General features: G+C 40.2%; 1 long non-coding RNA gene across 2 annotated transcripts; it reads left to right on the forward strand.

Moving 5' to 3' along the window:
* Positions 1–2,006: 2,006 nt before the first annotated feature.
* On the forward strand, positions 2,007–4,659 carry LOC106098915 (uncharacterized). 2 transcript variants are annotated; one of them, XR_001225237.3, is made up of 3 exons: positions 2,007–2,100; positions 2,991–3,071; positions 3,197–4,659. It is a non-coding gene; the product is annotated as an uncharacterized LOC106098915 (long non-coding RNA). The 2 variants fall into 2 exon arrangements; XR_001225236.3 differs by lacking the exon at positions 2,007–2,100 and adding an exon at positions 2,132–2,782.
* The last annotated feature ends 15,100 nt before the right edge of the window (positions 4,660–19,759 follow it).

The raw sequence follows: 19,759 nt of genomic DNA on the forward strand, positions 1-19,759 counted from the left end.
ATTTCAGCCAAACCACATTCTGCACATGTTACAACAGCTTGGCTTTTTTTAGAGTCCAGGTGCTAAACTGGCTCGCTGTAGTCCGCACCTGTCATCAAGCAAAAGATCTCATGCATCATCAATCAAAAATACAACATATGAGGAGGAATCAAACTGTTTTTAGCAGCTCCTTCATCAAGCAAGATGAAGAAACTGAGCAGTTTCCAAATGCTTTTCGAGTGTTGTTAAAAGTTGGGAATGTGCCTGTGTCCAAACTTCTTTAAAAAGAAGAAAAATTGATGTATTTGTACTATTTTCTTTGAAATAGGCCTTAAATGGTTTAGGTATTTTGGGGTTAAAGAGACAGGAGGCAGAACTGCAGGTGGAAAAGTTGAAAATGATTGTGAGGGAGCAGAGTTGACAGTATTAGTCATTAGTATTAGTATGTGTTTTGGGTGGGGTTTCACGTCATAAGGGTTCAATATCCATTTTTTCTGTGGATGTGTCACAGCAAGCTGTTGGATTCTGAGCTCTGAGCTGTCGAATTTTCTCTTTCTGCTGTGAATGGGGCAGAGAGGAGCCCGTGTCAGTGCCGGTTAATCCATTTGTCTGCAAAAACAATGAGTGTGAAATCACACTGTGCATGGATCTCTTCAGGCGGGCTTTAATCGTGTTATGGGCCCACATTCAAGGAAGAATATGAATCTGTGTGTACTGCTTCTGTGTCTGTATGGGTGTCTGTAGCAGAGAAACACATTAAATGTCTTAATTAAGGGGAATTTTATGCAAATAAGGCTATTCCACTCTATTATTCCCCTGTAAGGCAGTTTTTTTTATCCCATCAAGGGAAGTGCAGAGACATTTCAGGGCGTTTCCCAGGGAAAAAGAATCAGTTACTGCAGAGATAAGAGTTAATTGAATTAAAGTGTCACCCTGGGCTAGATCTGTCTCAATATTATGATGTAAGACTGAAATTAATAGCTGAAACTGTCACTCAGTATTCCCTCTAACAGTTTATGCACTTGTATCTTTATCTCTCAATAAATAACAAAAAAAAGAAAATCCCTTTTTTTGTTCTTGTTTCCCTTTCCCTAAAACTTGAAAGGAAAGTGTTTGATAAGCTTGCTGTATTGTAGTAATGGCAGTTGAGGAAAAAAGGTTGAATCCAGATCATAAATAGTTTGACTTGTGAGGTTTGATCTTAGCTGGGCTGGTCTCCATTTTTCACACATGCTGTGTTGTTTTAGAGTCTGCTGGTTGTTTGAATGGCCCGAGTCGGATGATAGAGACGGGCCTTAATATTTCAAAGCTTTACAACCACAGTGCAATAGACACTGTTTGGAGTGGACACCAATATTGACTCTCTGCAGGGGAGGTTTTCTTTGGACTTCAGCTGAGTGACTACACTCGGAGTCAAACCGGCAGAAGTAAAGTAAAAAGGAACTTGTGTCATGTTCACAGACACTTTATTTTCTCACGAGACACTGTGTTCACACAGGAGTTAGCTTCTTCTGGGTGTTTCAAAACCACAGTCACATTTTTATGTACTTTCTTTATTCAGCTGCAGTTTTAATTTCCAGACTTCTGGAATTACGGTAGAATTACTTAAAGAAAATTTGATAAATTTTAAAGCTGATAAGTGTTTATTTTTCAGGATGTCTAACCTTTGTTTGAAGGATGTGTATTTTTTTCATTTGCCCACTAGGGGTCTCTGCGTTCTTCCCTGGGTTTTTAGAAGGCACTAAAATGACAGTGACCACCCTTGTCTTAGTGACAAATGATTATCTTATACATTTTAAGAATTCGCTGTTATTCATTTCAAAATCCAAAAAAAGAAATCTAGTAAGAATGCAACATAATTACAACAATGTACAAAGCTGGTTTTTTGTAGTGTCAGATTTTTCTTTCTTTATGGCCACCGCCTTCTTTTTGGGCTTAAATCATGTAAATCTTTGGAAGTTAGACCCTGCTGAGCTCCAGTTTACATCATCAGAATTCAAGAAACAGGTATAATTAGACTGAAGCAAACTGCACGTGAGGACATCACATGGTTTAGATTAGAAGCCAAGGGCCCACGGTTAATCCCGGCCATCACTGAGAGCAGTTAGGTGTCCAAATAGGGTAAGGCAGCGATAAAGAGATTGAGGTGATTGTGTGTTTGCACGTTTCTCTATGTATGTTTGTCTTTACTGGCACCACACACACTAGCTGAATCAGCTTAATCTCAGCCAACGTGTCTATCAGGGGAAAACCTCTTGAGCTCTTACTGGCCACCTTCATGTTCAAAACATTTGTGTTCAGATGCTGGCCGAGGTCCGCTGGAGTTCAAGATGGTGCTAAAGTAGTGAGAGAGAGCAAGAGAACCACAGAGGGAGTGTGTAAACATGTGTGTAACCATCCCTGTAATTGCCATTAAGTGGCTTAGCGCTATCTCCACCCAGTCCCAGCTGATAAGGCTGCGTTCGGTCTGCCGTTTCTTGTAAGGCCGACAAGAAGTTTTTTCTTCATCGTGCTCTGGGACAAACTTTATCCAATACGATCTTCTGCACAACGCACCAGGAACATGTCGCAAATATAGTCATACAAGCAAATAATTTAATCAGAAGATCAAATTAGCATTAGCAAATTAGCTATACGTATCAGATGTAAACCTGCTGACCTGCTGTGTTTGGGGGGGGCTTTACAAACACTGACACAGAGCTAAGCCGTAGTAGTGGTACACTTGTGTGGGCGTAGTCATGTTTCCACTTCTTCATTCAGGCATTAAAGAACTAAGTTTTTACGTGACAACACACGTTTCATGGTGAGGATTTGTATCAGCAGGCTGACTGATGGTTTTGAGTTGTACTTCACTTTAGTTCTGTTGTTATTTTTATGTATTTAAAAAAAAAACTGTAGATATTCACCAGTCAGCATGGTCCTATAAGGAGGATTACAAACATACAGCGAATGATCAGTCTTCAGTCTGCTGAGCTTTAAAGCTTCTATTAACTCACTGATTTGGTTTTCAGTCTGTCCTGTCATCTTCCCCGAGGAGGTAGCCAAAATGTTTTCTAATACCTCAATTAATCAGATGGACACAAAGCAGATCGGTAAGAATGACTGATAATGTCTTTGCCAATAATAATAATTTTAAAAAAAGCTACTGATGATGTGTCAGCGTGCATCAGCAGGCTCGTCTCCCATGAACCAGTTCAATATTCTGTTGTCCCTGTAGATGACACTGGAGGGCCAGTCGCCGGTCTTTGGGCTTAAAGGCGTTTTCCTTGCGACGGATATGTGGCGCGTGGGAGTGTAACTACTGCAGTCTCTAATAACAACTCTGCCTTTTATCTTGGTGTGTTGCTAATGCAAAGGCAAGTTTAGTGAAGGACGCCTAGGAACCTTGTGCCATATTTCTGCAGTAACAGCTTTCAGAGACCGAACATTAAAATAAATCCCTGAAATGCCCACGTGTTTGTGTACTTGTGAGGGGAAATAACGCCAGTTAGTCAGAGTATGTACGGAGTTTTTTACTGATGAAGACAAATTTGTCCTAAGTGTGTGTCATTCACCCCCCAAAAAAGGTCAAATTTTTCTTTGTCATTTTAACCCTTCCTTTCAGCACTGGTCTTTCAACTGTGTGCACTTGTGTGTGTTTTGTGTGCTTTGCTGGTGGTCCCTCAGACCCTCGAGGTCCACTCTGTTTACCCAGCACCCTGTTGTCTCTCACACGCCCTTCTGATGGGCTTCTTTTTAAGCGAACAGGTAATAAAATTAAAAGTTTCATTAACTCTCTTTTTTTTTTTCATTTTCTCACCGTTACAATTGATTTCCATTTAGCCTCTCTCACTGCAACACTCTGCTCCTCACGTTGGCCGATTGCTTTGGTTGGACTCTGGGGCTTGTAGCAGAACAACCAAATAAGTCAGTCATTCACTTCAGAGCTGTTAGCAGTGTGGCAGCAGCCAAACAAAGCACTGCCCTAGCCTTTATGGCTAGTACTTTTAAAAAGACATGGTACCCTGTATTTACTTTGTTTGATTTGATTTTTATTTGTTTGTTTTGTTTTGTTTCAGAACAATAATGCAGGGCTTGGTTTATTCAGCTTGACTTTATACATGACACCCGATGTCTTCTTGTCATGCCTGTCTCGTCTCTCTGTTGCCTCTTACCCCTGATGCCTCATTACCCACAAGTCTATTTATACACTTTGTTATCCACGAGTGAAGCTTTCCTGGCAGGAGCTGCTAAGCACTGCCAGTCCGGGAAAGAATGCCCATTCTGGGGCTTTGCAGAGACTGTGGCCCTGGTCCCTGGAAGAATTGCTACTCTGTCTTCTGTAGCTGGTTATGTAAGCAGCGGACCTCCTCAAACTGACAGAATGATGAACTCAATTAAAGCTATGTTAACAGCAGTACTCTCTGCAGAACACCAGAGTGTCTAAATATTGTTTTTCATGTAACATATTGAGGAAAAATACATGATGAACTGTATGGATTGAAAGCTCCAGTTAATGATGTAAGGCTGGGACCACTACATTAGTTTCTTGTTATAATCAGAGCGCTGCACATTCCTGTTTGAGAAAATGACAGAAAACCAGTCTGTAAAAATGTAAACTTTGATGAATGAAGCATTTTGGAGATTTTTAAGCCATTTCACAAAATTCTTGACATGACTTGTTGTTGTCATGTCATTAAAATTGACATGTTAATGTCAAAGAAAGAAAAAATCTCCTAAATAATTTGCTATGAAAACACTTTATTCAGTGTGGTGTGCGTGGTGAGTGCTCAGCTGAGCTCAGAGTTTTTCCCTCTGTAATAGCAGCTGAAAATCTCTTATGGTTTGACTTCACTACTGTAGCATTTGCAACACATTTGAAACTTTGAGCCAGAGATGGAAGTGACACTTTTCCCTTCCATGTCAGGGCGTTCTTTGAAGATATGGATTGTGTTCCTCCATAGTAATCTGAAAGAGCCTCGTGAGCAGGCCTGAAAGAACCCACACTGATCAAAACCTACTAAGAGTAGAACTGGGTTAAAACTCCCTCTAAGAAGCAAAATCTAGCAAGCAGGTCATGTTAGAGTATAAAGTCATGCAGCTCTCTGGAAGTGATGCTGTCGGTGACAGTGGAGAGGAGAGCTGGCTAACTAGAGGAGGCGGAGGCAACCCAGGATGAGGGTGTTACTTGCCAGATGTTTAGCTATATGGTTCAAATGGAAACTAGCCCAAGTGGAACCAAAGTTGTGATGCTGGTTGATTTCCTTTATGTGGCTTCCATCCCTCCCACCTCACAGCCTTCCATTAGAGGTTTTGGGGACATTTTGCATGGAAATTAAGACCCTTATTTTACGTCATAGGTTTAATAGGAATAAGTCACCATGTCTGCTCCTTTGGAGCATGTATAGACTTTTATGCGAGTGTGTGTGTGTTATGTGAGTTGTCTGGTGCCATGGCGTGTTGCCAGAACTGTCTTCTTCTTTGCCTCAGAGTTCCCCCGGCACCAATCAGACTCACATGTACAGTGCCAGCTGTAGTCAAACAGCTCCCTGGTGCATGATGAATAAAACAAAACTTGAATAAAGTAGTAATTGACTTTCATAAAATTAAATTGTCTATGACTGAGTGCTAAGAGTGATAACCAGCATGGAGCAGCTTGTTGCTTTTTGCAGATAATTTCGGTGCATGGTAAATGGTGCTGGTGCTGTGGTCAGCTTTTGACATCAAACATGACAGTAGATGAGATGGAAGTCATCCCCAGAGTGTCTTCAACAATGTGGTTTGACTTAAGGGACATGATTCACAGTAAATTGAGCTCACTTGTTGTGGGGACTGTCACTTACCTTGTGCAAACAGTTGTATATGTTTTGATATTTTGCAAGCAGGTTTGTAAAATGTGAGGGGAAAATCTCTGAATATCAACACTTAAAATGATATCCAACTTAATATTTGACTTCATAATTGTAACAGAAAAGTGTGTAGTGCAAACAGTGGTGCGGGACAAAAGATGTTATTCAAATGGATTATAATTAAATAACAAACTGTAAGCTACAAGTCTAAAGTATTTATTTTTTTCTTCAATTTTCAGTTCAGTGGCCTTCTTTTTTTAACACCATGTTTACTTTGTAGTTGCATAATTAGTATAATTTTGTACTGGAAGAGACTATTTTACTATTTACGAAAAGGGAAACAAGATCTTTCACTGCTTTGTGAAATTATTGACACAAAAATGAGTAGAGGTGCAAGGTACCCAGACTTCTCAGGAAATAATTATGCCCTAGAGCTTCACATGAATGCTTTTAGGTAAGAAGTTTAAATATTCTGTCTCCCTTCTCATATGTAAATTCAATTTTAGGTTTTGAACGGTTGCATTTAATTCTTTGGTTTCTCTCTTTACTCAGAACAGATTCAAGTAATATTATAGTGAAAAAATATTATGCTTAATTTTGCTGAGGACCCCACTCAGGGATCCTTGGTGGTCCCTGAACACCCATCACTCTGGCAATCACTGCAGCACCTCCGACCACAACATGAGCAGCCTGTGCGTCACTCGGGGGCTAATAAAAACACGACAGCCACTCCTTTTCCCTCTCGCCGGCATGTGCCTGTCCCACTGTGTGAATGTTTTAAGCTGATTTGGCTCTTTATAAAGGGAATAAAACTTAATAATATAGTGCAAACTCTGTGCCCAGTCTGTGCTGTTAGGGGTTAAAGAGAAAGGCTTTCTGTTCTCACACTTGGATGTATGGCTTGTGTTTATTTTGAATTAATTTTATGCTTTTAAGATTGGTATTCTTTTTGTGTACGATCCTGCTAAGTGTGTGCAGAACTGTGATAAACATATTTAGTGCTGTAGTTGATTTGTGCAAAGGTGACCCTGTAAACAACTACAGAGATTTTTGTAGATGCATTATTATAAGGAGCTTCTTGTACTTAGTACAGTCATGTTGAGTCATGTTTATTTTCTATAAATGTCTTCAGCAGAGATATTGTTCTATATTATAAAGAAGCCTAATTACCTCAGCAAGGGAACTTTTATGGCTTCCACTACTCATGGTAAAACACATTTTTATTTCCCACCTTACCTCATTAAGGCTTCTTCCCTGTATATTTAGAAATATAGCCACAGTTAACATGGAAAAATATGGGTACAGTGGAAAATGTAGCTAGGAAAGGTGATGACTTACTCCCCCTGTCTTAGATCATTGCTTATTTGTTGTCTGTTTTCATTAAATTATAAAATCAGTGGATTTTTTTGGTTCTTGCTGCTGTCAGTCACTACTGTGATCAGACTCGGTTCACGTTCAGTCTTCGAGAAAGTCCATGTGTGAAAGGATATTAAGACGGCGAACAGCTTCACTTTGTTGCTGCCACACTGAGTGCTTAATGAGCAGAAATAGCTCTCCCTGCTATTTTCTATGCTTTTCAGCCCATTTCATCGATGCACCACAGAGAGAGGCGGCATGTTGCCATGGAAACAGCAGACTAAGGCTACGAACAGGGATGTATGTTGAAGGCCTCCCTCGGCATGTGTGTGCACGTTTGCATTATGAATCTTGATCTCCATATCACAGGAAGCCATCGCCTTCTTCAGCAATGTTTGCACAGTTCATGGACGCTGGCCTTGTGTCTTTTTTTTTTTTTTTTTTTTTTTAAATCACAGGACAAAATATTGAGCTAGTGTTCAGCAGTGCTGTTGATCTGGATGGTAGAAGCAGCTCTGCGTGTCAGCTGTGTTTTGCTGGTGTGATGCTTTCCGAGGGTTACCGGATAGGAGCATATTTTTGTGATTCTGAGGAGACTCATCCCCCTTACTCCACTGCCATTTTTTTTCTCAGTCACCTGCAAACAAGTGGCTCCAATATTTGGAGATGAAGCTCAAAATGCAGAGAGAGCTGTCTGTTAGCATGATGGGCAAGTCAAATTAGAATAATCTGCTTTATACACCGTGGATTTTTTAGCCAATGTGCTGGTGGTTTGAAGATAAGCTTAATAGAAACATGTCACTCCCAAATTTACAGTAATTAGTTGACTATTGGGACAGGTTCCTCCTAATGACTGAGAGATAGAATTTCAGCATAGATGATCAGTTCTGTTGCCACTATTACAGGCAATACTCTGCAACAGGGGTCCCCAACTCCAGGCCTCGAGGGCCAGTGTCCTGCAGGTTTTAGATCTCACCCTGGGTCTACACACCTGAATCACATGATTAGTTCATTACCAGGCCTCTGGAGAACTGCAAGACATGTTGAGGAGGTAATTTAGCGATTTGAATCTGCTGTGTTGGATCACAGACACATCTAAAAACTGAAGGACACCGGCCCTCGAGGCCTGGAGTTGGGGACCCCTGCTCTGGAAGCTAGTGTGGGACTGCTCTGCTCCTTCAGGAGAAAGTTATTCACTGATTATTTTCTGCTAAATGTTCAAGGTCAACACCAGACAACTCAGTAGTTTCTTTATCAGAGCTCAACTCTTAATCGTGTCTAATATCATTACTCTGTTCAGATAAGCCAAACTCTTCTTCTAACCAAACAACTGGAGCCTTTGTTTTTGGGCTCTTCACATTTCTACATGCAGTAAACTTATTGCATGTAGAGTGTCAAATATGTGCTGTTTGTAAGAAAGGAAGTAAATCAAATATGATGAGAGTTTGCTTCCTTTGCACTGTAAGTGTTCAGTCATCGTCTTCATGAGATAGAAGTTGTTCATTCAAGATTGGGAATGTATGAAAGAAAATTGTGCAATTTCACAATGACTGACTTTTTAGCTCAATTGTTCCCATGTTCACATCCAGAATTCTCTCCAAGGAAAGATTCAATCAGCCTGCGGCTGCAATGGCCCTCCTACCCAAAACCAATCAGCACAAGGTCCACAGAGAGTACGATGAAGTCTCCCAGACACTAGAAAAAAACGGACGAAATTACAAAGGGCAAATTGGAAAAGACAAGAATATAGATGGTTTCAAGGAAATGACAGTGTCAAGTCAAGTTAACTGTATTTGTATAGCACATTTAAAAGACATCAAGTGTCAGCCAATGTGCTGAACAGAGGGACAATGTAATCAAATAAAAGAAAGAATGAAGATAAATGAGGTAAAAAAGACAAAACATCCATATATATATGCACAGGCACTCTTATATACAAATGTCTATACAAGTATAAATGTACACGTACATGCATGTATATGCACATACATATACATGCTTATACGTATATATGTACACACATACAGGTACAGACGTGGACGTGAATACATGTATACATATACACATGCATACATTATCCAGTGAGATAAAACATCAAAATAAAGAAGACAGAATAAACGTGGTTTCAAAGAGATCTGAAAGCCTTTGAAAGTAGATAGGTCTTCAAATTTGATTTGAAGATTTCCATAGAGGAAGAGAATTTTTAGAGAAAGAGAATGGATCATGAACTTCTTTTTTTGAGGGTAGGCCTGGTGGAAGTGGACAGTTAGAAAGTTAAGCAGATGACTCATAAACTTTCCCAAGTTGTTGACCAACACCGCCACCACATGCTCATACCTTCAGGGCCTCACACAGACAGAATATGTCAACTTCGGTGTGACTGCGATGCATACAGATTAACTACATCATATTAGTCATTCTCTGAGACCCAGTTGAATATAGAGATCTCAGAGCAAGGAGAAGCATGCTGATTAAATGTGATTTGACGCCTCTCAGCTTTTGTGAGCAAGTACCATTCTTCCTGACATGGTAACACTGTGATATCTTTATCAAGAGGCCCTTGGGTTTGATTGGCTTGTTTTCAAACTGAGTCAGTCTAATTTAATTTTCCTGACTGTTTTAACTCAGAAATACCGGTTAAACTGAATATCAGGTTTGGAGTCACAGGAATGGTAATGAGAGACCAATGGGAACATTTTTAAAGGACTAAAACATTATACATTACACACAAATTTTGCAGCTGGTGCAATATAACCTTCAACTACAGTCTTATCTTCTAGTCAAAAAGTGAATTTAAATGATTTGATGCAGTTTTGCTTGTCTGCCAAAATGAAATATACACTGTCCAACTGACAACACAAGGTTAAATGCATGAACCTGAGCTGCATTTGGAAGGGATGAGTCGCCCATATCCATTGAGAGTTTCCTGCAGCGACTACAGATAAATCACTCAATGAAGCTGGGAGCTTCCTCTACTATACACAGTGGTTAGCTCTGACCTCAGTCATCTTATAAAGCCCTCTGAGCATTTAAAGCATACAGAAGGCGCCAAGTTGGGTTCCTTTCCAACAACTGATCCTCTCTCGAGGATAGAATGGATTAAAGGCAGCTATGAAAGCTTTGGAAAGCATTTAGTTAGCCTCCTCTGGTTTGCATCCGTCTTTGTCAGCTCTCGCCGTCTACTGCACAGCTCTTAGTGGCTATTTAGCCCAGTGGAGCTGTGCCAGCTAAGCGGAGGTATCACTGGGACAGTGCCAACATCAGTCTGGGACCAGCTCCTGAGTGAGCTATATACCTGCATATGATATGAAAACTGCCTTGTGAGATCTGAGCCTACTGAGCTATGGATGTATATGAATTTAACATTTATTTTCTGTTGATGATTTGTAATTTGCTCTTTTAGTCTGCGCCTTCTTCTCGTGATGTTCCACCAGTCAGATTTCCTTTCAAAAATTCCTGAAGAAGGAGGCTATAGCTACAGTCAGAATCACTCGGTATTTATACCATGTTGTTTTTCCATTTACTCAAATGCACCACATGCTCTATAGTACTCACAGTCTACTGATACAATGAGACAGTGTAGTATAAGAGAGCATATACACTAGATTCTGCCAGAATGTAAGATTATGCTTTGTGGACACAAAAACATACATTTGTGTGGCTATTTACCTATTAGGGATGACATATGTCTAAAAGCTTATCATTGAGTTAAATACTGTCCTTTTAAAGAGGGATGAGCAAGTGAAACAGAATTATTTTAGAGGTTTTGTCAATTGAAAAACTGTCAGAAGTGATTGGCTATACAGATTAGTTATACAGACACGGACTGCTGGAGACCTGATGGCTAAATAGTCATTCCTCTTATTCTTTTTTGAAAGACTGCTGTCTGGGAACATGCATAGTCGATGCATTGTAATGTAAATTTTCTGTGGAAGACTACGCACAGTCACAAAAAACAGGTAGGCATGTGGATGTCCCTGTGGAACCTTGTGCTCACTGTCCGATGACGAAATTTGTCACAGGAACCCAAGCGGACTATAGCAAACTCGCAGAAACAAAGTATAAAACCTGCTTAAGTGGGGATGTCCATATGTTGCCCACTCTAGCAGCTCAAGCAGGGAGGGTTGACACTACTTTGCCCTTACATTTGTAACACATGGTTCTGTTGTTAATCCTGCACTCATGGATCGAGAACAGTTCAGTGTGCTCTATGAGAAATGCAATTTTTTGCCATAGAAAAGTAATGTGATGGACTTTTGATTTATAAAAGTGTGAAAACTGAAGTCATACCTCTCTACACTTTGAGCTGTCAAAGTCACACACGGAACACTGAAGACAAAGGGTACCATGGCGACTGTGTGTGCTAAACAGTTTGGGCTTTTTATTATTACTGCCTGCAGCTACAGTCATAAAAAGGAAGTACACCTTTTTTTTAATTCTTAGGCTTTTCAGGTCGTAATAAAACCTATGTGATCTTAAAGAGGTCTTAAGATTACTATATGTAAACACAACCTCAGGTGAAATAAAAAATATGACATTACTCATAATGCTCAGTGAAACTAGAAAAAATAAGCCACGTCTTAGACTCCGTAGGCCTCTGTTAGCATGTTGAATGTTGAAGTTCATGGCAGCACAATTAGAAAAAGACTGACCAAGTATGACTCAATTGGAAATGAGGAAAATGCCTCTTTTCTCCAAAAATAACATAGCAGCGCGTCTGGAACAATGTCCTTTCTATAGAAGAGACTAGTATGGCGATATCTGGCAATGAGACTCAGCAACTGCTAAAATGTCTACATCTGGTGAAAACCAAATGTAGCATCTCAGCACAAACGTCTGATGCCAACTGACATCAGGGTGACAGAGGGGTGATCATTTGGGTTTGTTTTGAATACACAGGACCTAAGCACCTTCCAGCCATGAACTTACCTGTATACCAAAATACTCTAGTGTGAGCCCACCTGTTCGACAGCTAAAGCTTGGCTGAAATCAGGTCATGCAACAAGAGAATGATCTGGAGCACGTCAGCAGAGTGACTGAGAAGGAAAAGAAGGTGTTGCACAGACCTCAGGATCTTAACAGAGCTGTGCATAATGAATGAGTTTTTTGCGTCAATGAACTGAAGTGATATGAAGAGAAGTGGGCTAAAATTCCTCCACAACAATGCAAAAGACTGATAAAGTCATGCAGAAGACAATTAGTTATTGCTGAAAATTGTGGTTCTACAAGCTCCTGAATCATGGGGTTAACTTAGTTCTTTACGCCGCAGCTGTAAAAGGCTGATGGAGTATTGTCGTCACCCTTAAAAATCTGGTAATCTGGCTAAAGTCTCCAATGAGTTGTGGTTTATCTAGTCACCTCAATTACAAAATACAGCAAGTGGCTCGTGCTGTTTTCTCTAGTGGATTGTTCTGTGTGTATACTTGTTAAATGCCTGTATCCAATGTCAGCTGTAATTGGAATGATGATTTATGTTGACCAATCTTCTCTCCCACAAAAAAGCCCCAGAGACCAATTGCTAGAGGTGACAGAGTTTGGAAGGATAAAATGAAAGCCCTAATTCAGCCTCTTTCTGTATCTCTGAGGCCATCCGGCTTCTCTCTGAGGCTATATAAAGTCCAGAGCACAGCAGGATTACGGGTCATGGCGATGTCACCTTGACTAGGCTTTAGGACAATAAGAGAGGATGACTCTTTTGCAGGCTGGCATCAATATCCTAGGGTTTTCTTGAGTTAGTAGGAACCAATGGCTAAGTAGGAACTCAATGAAAGCACACAGATTTTATGGTCCAATATATACTTGCTGTGGCTTTTCCCATTGACACCGGGGTAAACTGAGATTATCTCCTGTCACTTTTTATTTCCTTTGATAGGATCCTGTCGCCCCTAGGGCCGTGTAAGTAATAACTCTCATAACCGCGCTGTTTCAGTGGAGCCTCACAGAAGCACTAATGGCTGAGTGTGGTTTCTCTTGAGCTGCCTTGGTTGTTTAACCAGTTAAAAGAATAATTAATTGGAAAGCTTTAGCTGAATCTGACATCCATTCTTCAGATTTCTCCACATGCTTAATCTCATTTAAAGGTCATAGAGCTGGACCCGGTCCCAGCATGCAAAGGCAGAGAAGTGCCCTAGAAATGGAGCCAGTTGTTACAGGCGTGGAGTTGACACAAAAGACCAAAATGAACTCATTGTGGCTTTTCTAAACCCACACTTTCCAGGTTGGAATTCCATGAAGGAATTATTTGACAAGATGATTCCACTGTATATTTATTGTAGTCATAAGGATACAGCTACTCCTTTTACTGAAAGATCAGCCTTTTCACTTACAATAATATATTAATTTTTCTGATCTTGACAACTAAAGATGTTGAGTCATCTATCAGGAAAATCTACAGTGGGCTCACCTCTGCCATCAAGCCCTTTAGGAATATTTTCTCTTCTCCAGTGAACCCAATTATGGCTGCCAGTGCTGCTCAACTAGAGAAATAAGTGAGGGAGAGAGAGAGAGCGTGCATCCCCTGCTTTGCCTCTAGTGGATGAGCCAATCTATTAGTGCCCCATGTAATGCAGCTTAGTACTGAGATAAGGAAATGCTATTGTCCAAATAAATTCATTCAGGCTGCACAGAAGCGAGAAGCTCCTCTCAGACTTCATTTAAAAACACGGCACGCTTCTGCCAATGGATTGCCAGCTGAACAGTTTCTGAAGAGCTGCCCCAGGGTGACTACCAGTGGATGGTGGATGGTCCCAGACCGCAGAGAGGCATTTGACAGTGAGAAGCTCTTAGTGTTTCATCTAAACTGTGGTGCTCATCAAAAGTTTTGCCTCACTGTGGCTGGTCAGAGATAGGGAATTAAACTTGTATGCACTGAATATAAAAAGTATATCTAGCTTGACTGTGTAGTCATGGTGTTACACAGCAAAAACACAAAATTATTATGTATAGAGCTGAAGCTGTTTGGTACCAATATACAATCCATAATATTTCTAATCAAGCTAATCTGACCTCATGAGTCCTTTGTATATTTTGTGTTAACATTTCACTCTACAACCGCATAAATATGAAATCCATAAGAACGCTCATGCTGCCTAATTATCAGCAAAATGTTCATATTAACATATGGCATTTGTTTCTCCTAAACAATATCCATTAATGCAAAGAGCATATGATTACTAGGATAGTTATATTCTAGCAACTCGGTGTATTTAAGAATGAGGATGTCACACTTCCTAGATTGGAGAAAATGCATTTCAGTGAATAAACCAGACCATGAAAATGCTGCTTCAAACAACTTTTGAAAATTTGTAACGGAGAGTCACGTTTTATAGGAAATATGACTGCAGGCTAATTGGGTTTTTAATCTTTTAAAGTCCCATTTAAACCTGCCCTTTTCCATGATTTATAATTTGTACTAACAAAGTTAATGCCACCAATTATTACATGGTTCCTTGATAGATAGATAGATCACTCATTTTCAGTCCAGTCCTTGTACCTGAGCATTTTTAGAGGAATGTTTTTTTCTTTTCTTGTTTGTTTTCTTAAGACACTTAATACTGATCTGTGAATCATTTAAGCATAAAAAAGGCGTTTAACTCAAGGGATGGCACAGACATCTTGGCAAAGAACCTGTTGTTGCCAGAGGTAACAGTTTGACAGTTATAAAATATTGTTTGCACCAACAAGGTGATTCCCAAAGAGCCTTAAAAATTAGAAAAATTAGGTAAAATAGAACAAAAGAAGTGGCAGGTGCCTGAAGAACTATTTCTGAATGAAAAGAAAGCTCGTCTAAGAGAAAAAAGGTGGTCACCAAATATTTTATTTCAAGCTTGTATAAACTTTGTTTTTGCCTTACACACTGCAGTTTCATTCATGTTTGCATATCTCAGTAAATCACCACATCTATTTCCCATTTTCCTTTGAAAACTTAAAGAAATAAAAAGTGGTTCAAGACTTCTGGCCAGTGCTGTAAGTTGCACATATTTTTAATAAAATGATATACATTTAACAATGTATTGCTGGACTCAGCTGATGGATATCTGACAGCATTTTGTGTCAGCTCAATACATGGAATTATCTTACAAAGAACTATAGCTGTATTCTGCTGTAGTCATCTGTGATCATGCAGGCAGTGGAGGCTGCAGCTCCCCCACCGTGTTCCTCCTCAGGAAAGTTTAGCCCTTGTTATTAGAGAAAGACAGAAAAAATGGAAAGAGGGTTGAACTGGGTCACACGTGATGTAGGGAGCAGGAAAAAGAGGCATAGAAAGTGATGGGAGGACGTTAACAGAGTATTTGTAGCAAAATCCTCAGGGAGCTTAGAGAATGAGCTGTCCGTCACTCTCAGCATCACAGAAACGACTGAGCCACCAGACATGCTTACCTCTTCATATCCATGTTTAACACGGCCATGGATTCTTTGTGTGTGGCTTCACTAAGCTGTTGCTGTGAAATAGGACCACAGGGGCTGTTGGATAAGATTCAAGAAAAGTATCTCATGAAGGCATTTTCAGGTTTGTGTGTGCACAGGGGTCTGTGTAGATTGTTTTTGTTGCAAGTGTGTGCTGGTCCATAAGTGCACAGGCAGGGAAAGAAGCTGGCAGCGACACTGATGTGATCTGACATGGTTGAAGCTTGTGAAGCATGCTTCAGGCCTCTTTGACTCCCAGTGCGAACCAGCAAGATCCACTCCCCCCTCTTCTTCATCATTTTCTCCTTTTACGCTCTCTCTCCCACCCTTTCATTTGTCTCTGTCTTGGCCTTACAGCATCCCCCTGTCTAGCTCTGTCTTCTCTTGTTATGTTTGTTGGGCATGTCTCCTTTCTGCCATCCTTTAGGATAATTTCATGGCTATTTGGAGTCTGCATGCCTGACCCAATCTGCATTAGGTCAGGGATATCAGCTCTCCAACACTGTGCTTCTGTGCTATTGACTCGCATTGTACTTGCAGTGACAATCCACTGTCGGCCGATGTGACTGTTTTGTGGTTGTGAGAAAGTCCATCCCTGACCTCTTTGTGTGTCACAGTCACTTTACCGCTGAGTAAATCTGCTGACGGTAAAGGCAAGCTCCAATGCCAATAACAAATAAAAATTGCCCTTTTGCTCCTGTGATGCCCACTGTAGAAGCTTGGAGTGCACACCTTGTTAATTTGCTAGCTGGTCCAGTAGGATAAGAAAGTCTCGACAATTTCAGGTCATTTCATCGCGTGGACTTTCTTTTTTTAATTAAAACATTTATTTATTTTTATTTTATTTGTTTAGTTTCTGTTTTTTCAAGGCACAAGGATGTCATGTCAGTGAGCTTTCATATGAAAACGTTTTTAGTAACCATAGCCATCAAATCAGTTTAACCCTGGCTATTATAAATAAAGCCCTGGTATTTTTTTTAGAGTTGTCCAAAAAATAAATTCTATTTCTGTACTGAAAACACATTTTTTGTACTTTAGCATTAAATGTTTAGACAGCAAACAGCAGTCAGATTATTACTGGTTTTATTTATTTTTTGTTTTCCTTTTCTTTTAATTGAACATCTAGCACAGACTTTCACCTAACATGTGATATACTGCAGGCATAGACATGGAAAAAAAATGTCTACCCACAAAGAGTATTGTGTCTAGTGTTCCAAGTATCCAGTGTGTGGTTAAGTTTCACAGAATATGCACATTTTATTGCCTTAAATTTACTGGTGGCTGAATGGAAAAGCAAAATTTAAGTCAAAATTGGAGTCTAAATGAACAGGAGTTGTGCCTCCAGGCAGTGAAGGCAGCAGACCTTGAATGCGTGTTTCATTTTGTTTCATGTTTTTGCATTCTCTAAATGTACAGCATTCAGTATTCCAAGAGCACATATTTTAGACTGCCACGATATAAATAAAAAAAACACCACTAAATCCTGGCCTTGAGCATGTCTCTCCAACCCAGCCTTGCTCAATCCTTTGTCCCTTTTTGTCATCATAAGAATAAAGAAACATATCCTTTGTGTTTTGTTTCCCTTCTCCTAGCCCAGTGCCTCCATATCACTGGCTCGGCGTTTGGCTCCGGGTCAGCATAAATACTCTGCAGTAAATAGGATTAGCTCAGAGCGGAGAGTGGGCGATGTGGAGCGGGTGCCTTCCTGACCCAGCACGCTGTTGGAGGCAGACCGGGCCCACTCACTAAGCTCTTTAAAGGCTTGCTTGCTGATAAAGAGCACACCTTCTAATCTGATCTCCAGATTGCCACTGTCAGAAACGGTAGAGGTGCATTTAAAGTGGCGTCTGCTGCAAGTAAAGCACTCCTGGCTAGCTCCACAGCAAGCGAGTTGTTATTACTTTTGGTTGAATGAGTAGTCAAGGACAATGTCATTAGGATTTGAATGTTAAATATACAGAGTATGATTATAATGCAGCAATTCAGTTATTGAGATTTAGATAATTGAATTTTTATAATCTTGTTTTAATGTTCTGGATTCTTGTGCTGGTGGGACGTTTGAACATTCGGAGCTTTCAGCAACAGCACCATTTGTTTCAATTCAGAATTGATGTATACCTGCAAGCAAGCACGCACGCTGTTTAAAATCGCAACTTGAAGAACCTAAAGAAAATGCATCTGTTACTTAATTTCCAGCTTTTGCTTTGCAGGCGTTCTAAAGGTTTCCAACTGCTAAGTTTCATCATTTTAAAGCAGTAATTATCCCATTACCATAGAAGGTTTTTTATTAGTTAGTTATTAGTGTTGTATTTGGTTTTATAAATCAGTTTTCAGCACATTTGGCCTACCCAATGTTCGTAAAATAGAAATACTTGCTAATTTCTAAGATGTGACCTTATTCTTCATACTTGTATAGGCAATAATATCTGTATTGGTCTGAGTTGTTGACTGTTGGTAAGTAAGACAGCTCCACTGATCTCTATGGCACAGAGCTACATGTTTAACCATACAGTCATGGGAACAAAGACAATTTTAATAGTTTCCCACAGGACTGCACAAAGTATATGTTTACTGCTTCCAAAGGAATTAAGTGCATAAGTAGCAGCCAGGTACAGCTAACTAAATGCAGTTGATTAACTGATCATCAGTAAGTGTGTGTTAGGTGTAGGCTGTGTGCAGGCAGGAATGGTGGACCCATAGTGCAGACGCTCGGAGGCAAAAAGGTGAACTCAAAAAAGGTAACAAAACTAAGACTCCAAATAAACTCAGGCAAGCAGACAGAACACACAGCATAGTAAACAGTAGATCGCGACACTGACTCAAAGAAACACAGGGTTTAAATACACAGAGGGAGCAATCAGGGAATGGGCAACAGGAGGGAAACACAGCTGGGGCAAATCAGGCCTAACGGGACAAGGGGAAGCAAAACCAGATATATTAACATAAGACAGGGACCTTCAAAATAAAACAGGAAACATAACACAGATTGAACTTACAGACACAGACTCACAGGCACGCACTGTAACAGAGGGAACAGAGACATGGGACCAGGGCAGGCAGACACTGACTGGACACGGGGATATAGCAACAAAGGATACACAGAGACGCGAACTAGACAAGGGGATACAGCTGACAGGGGAGACAGAGGAACTAGAGAAGACAGAGACAAACCATAAGACAGAACTCAAAGAAACCAAAGACTAGAAATTATAATATAATAAACTCAAAAACCCTGGGTCAACGACCCAGGCATCCTAACAGTGTGAGCATCTCTAAAAAGATGTTTTGGCAGTTTGTTTGTTTGGAGCAGTCAGGTATGTGTTTGTTTTTACATTGCCAAGTAGGAATGATATTGGCAATGGTCTTAGAGAAGCAAGTGTTGCTGCCCATCAATCTGGGAAGTGTTGTAAGGTAAAAAGAAAAGAACTCAAACCTACCTGCTAGAACCCACAGGCCTCAGTTAGCATGGTAAATGTTAAAGTTCATGACAGCACATGTAGAAAAGGACTGAATAAGTATGGCTTGTTTGAAAGTGTTGGCAGAAGAAAGCCTTGTGTCTAAAAAGATCATAGCAGCATGGCTTAGGTTTCCAAAGGTATATCTAAACAAGCCACAAGACTTCTGGAATGATGTCCTCTGGACAGACAAGACCAAAATGGAGATGTTTGGCCATACACAGCATATCAGCACAAACACTAACACTCAACTTATTTCTGCTAAAGGTGGTTCTACAAGCTATCAAATCATGGCTAGGGTTTAAAAAATCGATTTCCCAATTCAAATTGATTTTAGTTAGAATAATGCAATATCGATTTTTAAATATAAATGTATTTTGCCAAAAACGCCAGAATCTCAGGTTAAAGCTCACAAAACTATTTCAACAGCTGCCAAACAGCTAAAACAGCAACTGATTAAAGAGCAGGTAAATGGAAAAAGATGTAAACGCAAACCGCGGCTTGTTCACCCGACAACACGTATGCGGATATGCCGGGTGCGTAAAGCTGACCTCTCAGAGATTCTGAGGCTGCAGGTTTTGTCACTCTCCAACCAAAATTAACTGAACCAGCAGCAAAAAAAGAGCAAAACTGTGCTTCACGTTTGATAAACATCGTCATGAATTCCCTCTTACTTTTGCTGTTTTGCTTCCACCATGATAAAATCACACTTCCTGCACAGCTCTCTCTCTCTCA

This window comes from Oreochromis niloticus, linkage group LG1 (genome assembly GCF_001858045.2).
Source record: "Oreochromis niloticus isolate F11D_XX linkage group LG1, O_niloticus_UMD_NMBU, whole genome shotgun sequence".
NCBI lineage: Eukaryota > Metazoa > Chordata > Actinopteri > Cichliformes > Cichlidae > Oreochromis > Oreochromis niloticus.